Consider the following 7,553-nt stretch of genomic DNA (forward strand, 5'->3'; position numbering starts at 1 on the left):
AGGGAAATACTTTATAAATCAAGTAGATGCTGTTTGTTTGGAAGCTCGCATCATGAGACCCATTATTTTTACATAAAGAAAATTAACAAAAGAAAACCAATTCAGAACCAGGCATCTTGTCCATAGGCCTGCAATCCCCACACTTGGGAGTCTGAGGCAGAGAGATCCTGAGTTCAAGGCCATGCCAGGCCACATAGTGAGACTTCCTCTGAAGAAAAGGAAAAATTACAGATAACATGGAGAGTAACAAACCGTTATCTATAATCTTAGCACTGTTAACATTATAATGTATGTATCTATATACATAGATAGGTATTCTTTTATAAAAATAAAATCTTAATGTATCTGCTATTTTATAATTTGATTTTTTAAAAAATTTATCATTATATCATGGATACCTTTATATGTCAATAAACAGTCCCACATTATCATAATTTGTATGACTTCATAGTATTTCGCTGTGTATATTATTTTTTACTATTTATTTAGTGGGGGGGGCGGTTGGAGGGGTGTGCGCGAGTACTCACATCATATGCCATATATGTGGAGTCGGAGAACAGCCGCAGGAGCCAGTGATCTCCTACTACAATTTTGTTGTTGTTTGCTTGGTTGGTTTTCCTGTCTCCTTTAATTCTTTTATTTTATGTGTATGTCATTGCATATATTTATTACAAATGTATATATTTATTGGACATTGAGCTGAACTGGTGCCATAACTGTAATCCAGGCATTTGGTGAGCTGAGGCAGGATTGTGTGTTGTAGGCCAGCAGGGCTACATAGTGAGATGCCTGCTACCCCCAATTAAATACCTACTTAGAATGGAGCCAAGCCCTGATCACATAATGCATGCCTCCTTGGCCTCTGCCATGACTGCACTGACAGTAAAATGAAGCTGTATATATTTTTTATAGCTAAAATATATATACAATTACGTCACCATGATGGAAAAATCAAACAGATAGGCTGCTTTGAACCATGTGAAGGAAGCTGCCAGGGAAGTGTCGGGGAAAGTCAGGAGATCCATGTCCATAAATAAACTCATTCCCAGCCAGGTGTGGTGGCGCAAGCCTTTAATCCCAGCACTTGGGTGGCAAAGGCAGGCAGATTGCTATGAGTTCAACGTCAGCCTGGTCTACAAAACGAGTCTAAGACAGCCAAGGCTACACAGAGAAACCTTGCCTCGAAAAACAAAAACAAACAAACAAATAGAACCAAAAAAACCCCAAAACCCCTCACTCCCTATCTAGGCAGCTGCTTAATTTAAAATGAAGGGAAACATGATCAATAAGAATTTACTCCTTATTTGAAGAGAAAAAAAAAAAGTGAGGAGACAGATATGCTGGGGGAAAACTAAGCATGCAACACATTCACCTGAAGATGCAGTGTGCTTGGCTTCCTACATTGCCAGAGAAGCTTTGAACACTCACCCCAACTCCCTGCTGTCATCATCCTCTCTCACTTGTCATCCATTGAGAACAGTGAAAGAGTCATTTCCTTCTGTGTGCCGGGCCTTGGGAAGACCAAGCACACATCCCTGGAGGGACTCAGGGAGCCCAGAGCTTGGCTCCAGCAGCAGGGCTGAGCCACAGGTGCAGACTAAGGGGGTGTAGTGGGCACCCTGGGGCAGGGAGACCTTCCTGTGCTCCTAGAGTTGATATTAAGGCAGAGGAGCCAGAAGGTTCAAGTTCTTCATGAACGTGGAAACAATTGAGGGTACATGGTACATGTACATGCGTTGGAGGAGAAACCCAGTCACTGCTGCAAGGGGCAGATGAGAGACAAAGAAAGCTGCACTCGCTCTGCAGAGCATTGCTCTGACCTTTGCTGAGGAAGAAAGTTTGAAAGACCGGAACCAGAATTGGCACGAATGTCCATCATAGAGACCCCTAAGCAACTTATGTAGAAACTTGCCTACGCTGTGGTTATGTCGGAAGACAAGGGGACAGTTTGTCTAGGAAGCCCATTGGCCTATTTTGGCATTTCACTGTGTGCATTCTAAGGTCACTTTGTGGGTCTCCTGTGATGCTATCCACCATGCTGTGATGCAGCAAAAAGGCCCTCACTAGATGTGGCCACTGGCTCTTGAATTTCCAAGTCTCCTAGACTATATATAGAACAAATCTTTGCTCTTTAAAGGGTACCCAGTCTTGACTGACTTTGACATGAACTCTGGTGCTCCATATTTGACCACCTCCCCTTGGTGGGGAGGCCTGGTGGCACTCAAAGAAAGAATAAGCAGGCTACCTAGATAAGACTTGATAGCTTATGACCATATAGGGGAGGAGGTCCCCCTCGGTCATAGATTTAGGAGAGAGAAATAGGATGAAAGCGGGAAGGGGGAATGGGAGGATACACGGGATGAGATAACAATTTAGTTGTAATCTGAATAAATTAATAAAATTAAAAAAATAAATAAAAGGTACCCAGTCTTAGGCCGGGTGTGGTGGCACACGCCTTTAATCCCAGCACTTGGGAGGCAGAGGCAGGCAGATCTCTGTGAATTCGAGGCCAGCCTGGTCTACAAAGCGAGTCTAAGACAGCCAAGGCTACATAGAGAAACCCTGTCTTGGGTGGGGGTTGGGGGACAGGGACAACAAACAAACCGACAACAAAGTTACGTAGTCTTACCAGGTGTGGTGGCACAGGCCTTTAATCCCAGCACTTGAGCAGCTGAGGCAGGTGAATCTCTGTGAGCTCGAGGCCAGCCTAGTATACAAAGTGAATCCAAGACAGTCAGGACACTGTTACAAGGAAAACTATTCTGCTTCAGCAGCCCAGCGCAGAAGACAGTGGTTTTGTTCCTTTCCTACACATGCTTTTTTAAAAACTAAGACTGAGTCATTGCCTCTTTTCTTAACTCTAGACTACCCCTCAAAACTCCTACCTCACAAACCATCTGACCCCATCCAAGACCTCCTCTGTCCTAAGGCCTCAGAAATCCTCATCCAAGTTCTTGGAAGATCTTTTCCCATCATTACTTTTTTTTTCTGGAATCTTAGAGGAAAAGTGAGGCCAGTCCAAATAAAGCCACAAAAGCCAACTGAAGCATTGTATGAACACGCAGCTCTGGCATAAAAAGGCCATCTAAATCAGGGTTTTGCAGAGTGCCACGTGGAATGTTTTTACTCAAAGCTCAGGCAACAGCTGTCCCTGGTGTAATAGGAGACGGGAGAAGGGAATGACAGCAAGTGGGCGTCAAGAATTTAGGTTCTAACAGACACTAAGAAAGAAATTATTGGGAGGAAAAAGAAGAAAAAAATTAACAGGTGATATATACAAGGGGGGAAAGGTGGGCTAAGGTAGGGGATTCGCTCATATTAGGTAGGCTGGGGCAGCCTCCTTCTAACAGCACGAATGACCTCCATCATCCATCCCCTCAGGTGAGTGCTGAGGGGTGAGGCTGCAAACTGTTTAACTTGTAGTTTGCTTCAGGATGTTTTCACAATAGATCTAAAAGATGATCAGTCCAGAAACTCCAAGATTATAAAGAGGAATTGCATGGATGTAATTAAGTGAATGGTGACTGCAGGACAGCTCTCTTAACCACTGGGCCGTCACTCCAGCTCCCAAAACTGTCACTTTAGGTCGGGCAGGATGGAACATACCTTTAACCCCAGCACCTGGGAGGCTGAGGCAGGCAGATCTCTGAGTTTAAGGCCAGCCTGGCCTACAGAGCGAGTTCCAGGACAGCCAGGACAACACAGAGAAACCCTGTCTCCAAAAACAAAAACAAAACAAAAAGTGTCAATTTTAAGAATCTTGACTGCATCATGTCTCATACAGTGTAGTGTATATTACAAATGATCATAAAGCCAGGCCTGGTGGCTTGCACCCATGGTCCTAGCTATGTAGAAGGCTGAGGGAGCTGAGGCATCTGAGCCCAGTGGCTTCACAGCAACCAGCGCAACACAGAGAGACCCTCACCTGAAAACTGGGGTCTGGGGGACGCCTCAGCTCTTAAGAATTCTTGTTGCTCTTGCAGAGGACCCAGGTTCAAATCCCAGCCACTCAGGTGATGGCCCACAGCTGTCTGCCACCACAGCTCCAGGAAATCAGATGACCTCTTCTGACCTCTGGACACCGTAGACACACATGCAGGGACACACTCATGCGCATGAAATAAATTAAATAAATCTTGGCTGGGTGCAGTGGCTCACACCTTTAATCCCAGCACTTGGGAGGCAGAGGCAGGCCGATCTTTTTAAGTTGGAGCCAAGGCTACACAGAGAAACCTCTCGAAAAACAAATCATAAGAAAAGAAAAAGGAAGAGAAAGGAAGATAGGATTTCTTTATGTAGCCTTGGCTGTCTTAGAACTCGCTCTGTAGACCAGGCTCGCCTTGAGCTCACAGAGCTCCACCTGGTTCTACCTCCCCGGAGCGCTGGGATTAGAGGTGTGAGCCACCACTATCCAGCTAAATATATAATTCTGAGGACCATGGAATTGAGTCCTGTCTATGACAGCTGAGAGATAAAAACTGAAAGCTAATTAAATTCTAAGCCCCAGGCTTACGAGTGTGCAGGGGGTGAACACAGCTTGCTGCCTACCAAACAGAAGCTTAGGTGCTGCATAAATTGGGGCTCCTCGCCACACCTTCCTTGTTCATTTATCTGAAGCGTTGGTGCTTTTAGCTCAAGGTAGAAGCTTTGTCCTGTTGCACACCAGCGTATTTTGAAGGCGTTTGCTTCAAGTAGATACTGTACATTCTATTAACTACATAAGATCCATAAGTCGTGTAAAGTGGAAGGACTTTTAGAAAGACCGTTTTTCCTGGAGCTTAGAAATAGTTCTTTCTCCCACGGGGTAGGAGAGACGGTGCAGCGGTTCGTTACGAGCGCTTACTCCTGCAGAAGATCCAGGTTCGATTCCCAGCATCCATCTGGTGGCTCACAACCATCTGTAACTCCAGTTGCAGGGAACCCAACACCCTCTGGCCTGCAGGGCACTGCCTGCACGTGGCACACAGCCAGCCACACATGCACACAAAGCACCCGCACACAAACTAGTAAAATTAAATTAAAAAAAAAAAAAAAAAAAAAAGACTTCTCCCTGAGAGTTTCCAACATTTGCAGTACTGTCTACACAACGCACTCACATCATCATCATTTGAACCTTGACACGGAAGCCCCACGTGATTCTTGCTATTCTCAGCCTGGTCCGTGAGCTAAAATTAGAACCAGGCTGACATTACTTTTCACTTGGCTACAGCCCGACAGGGGGTTTTTACTCATTTGGATCTACACTGGGGGATGGGGGGGAGAAGTCACCTTGTTATCTGTTTCTAGCTGAAAACCAGGGAGCTCTGGGCTAGTTGGCTGCAGTGTTCCCCAATGGTAAGTGCTTTCCCAAACAATTTTCCTCCTTTCCTTATCTGCTAATAAACTGCCAGTGATGATTTCACTGTGCGGGTGCACCGATGTAGAGCTGAGCTTGAATTTAACTCATGAGCCTTTTACGGGGTTTGCAGTCACTCATATAATTGTTACCCTCTGGGACACAAGAGATAGGCTTCCCTCCAAGCTAGAATCTAAGGTTGTGTTTCTGTGTGTGTGTGTGTTTTAACTTTGGGAAGCAGACATCAATGTGCTCACCTCACTGCTATGCTAAGTGCTTCTCTTTCAGAAAGATGTTAGATGCATGCAGAAACGCGCTATTACAAACTTGTTTTTTATTTTCTTTCCTGAGGCAGATCTGTCATTTTAAGGAAACTAATATTAAAGATGACTAATATTTAATGTCGAGCTATGAAATTAGTGAGAGTTTATATGTAATAAAACAATATAAATGTGGAGATAGCTTGCATTCTCTAGATATTTTAATCTTATATCATTCAAAGTATTTAGCACAGTCTCTAAATTTATTGACATCTGAGACAATAAATTATAGGTGACACGCCCAAGCAGTTAGGTCACCAGGACATGCTCTTCAAGGCTCCCTCCCTCTTTTCCTCCCTCCCTTTCTTTTATCCCTCCATTTTTACCTGTCTTTTCTTTCCTTCTTTTATCATTTCCTCCCTCCCTCCCTCTCTTCCTTCCTTCCTTCCTTTCTTATTTTGCCAGGGCGTTGTTATGTATCCTAAGCTGGTCTGAAACTTACCATCCTCCTGCCTCAGGCCATGAACAGATATGTACTATTATACCTGACCCCAAGGGTTCTTGACTGCAGAAAGATCTCACACTCAGCTCCTGTTTGTGGGCTCTATGCACTCCTTAGATATAGCACCCCCGTCCTAGTAATTTTCTGCATATTGCCAACGACATAACAACTCTACGTTTTCTTCTAACAGATTTTTTTTTTCCTGTTTCTTTTTCTGTCTACCTCCGTGCACCTTGAATAATTTTAATTTTAGACCTACAATTTAGACAAAATTTGGCAAATGAAGATACCTATGGGAAAGTAAAATTCCAGGAGGCATTTGTTTTATTGTTGTTGTTGCTGCTATCATTAAGCTATTTTGAAAAATCACTGTTAGGGGACACTTTGTTTACATTTCATAGGAAGGCCTTGTCTACCTGTTAGTGAGTGGGAACATACACACCTTGTATGTCACCTATGCTCTTCAAGAAAATAGGTACAACCACCTTACAATCCCACCAGTGCACAGCACCAGGGGAACATTCCTCTCACTCAAACTCTCATCAATAATTGGTAGTTTGTCTTTTATGATCAGCCATTTTGATATGGTATTATACATATTTTATTATGGTTTAACCCATAGAATCTTAAGGCTAAGTACAGTTTGTGCTTTTTGCCATTTGGATTTCCTGTCTTTTTTCCATCTTATTGATTTTACTTGATTGCTTTTTCTTTAATTTTTAAATGTTAAGTGTAAACAAGGGGTTTCACCACATCATCTTGCTGCACACGTGTAGCATGCTCTGGTCACAGTCACACTTCTTGTGGCCTCCTCTTGCTTCTGTATTATCTGTCTTCTGCATGAGACACTTCCTAATTCTTAATAGTACTCTTACTCATTCTCTTAAAAATTTTTAAAAATATTTATTTATTCTATTATTTTGAAACATATGTATGAGTGCATTTCTGTGGAATCCTCTACCGCATGTGTGTGGGTGTCTTTGGAAGTCAGAAGAAGGCATCAGATAGATCCCTATGGAGTCACAGGCAGCGGGAGCCTCACGATGTGGGTGCTGAGAGCCGAACTTCTGTCCTCAGGAAGAGGAGAAAATGCTTAGTCATTGAACTGTCTCTCTAGCCATCTTTTTGTTTTGTTTTGTTTGTCAGTTGGGTTTTTGTTTTGTTTTTTACCCAGAGACAGGGTTTCTCTGTGTTAGCCTTGGCTGTCCTGGACTCGCCTTGTAGACCAGGTTGGCCTCGAACTGGCAACAATCCGCCTGCCTCTGCTTCCCAAGTGCTGGGATTAAAGGCATGCGCCTCCACATGCAGCCTCTTTCTTTTTTCTTTTTTTCTTTTTAAACAGCCTTAATTAATTTTCTTGTGTGAAAGCCCTATGTTATAGACACAGCTGGGGCCTGGGGCCTCTGCATGTTGTCAAACTCAGGGGCAAACTTTTACCCGCTGAACCATCTTGAAG

The sequence above is a fragment of the Acomys russatus genome, chromosome 23 (assembly GCF_903995435.1).
Source record: "Acomys russatus chromosome 23, mAcoRus1.1, whole genome shotgun sequence".
Lineage (NCBI taxonomy): Eukaryota > Metazoa > Chordata > Mammalia > Rodentia > Muridae > Acomys > Acomys russatus.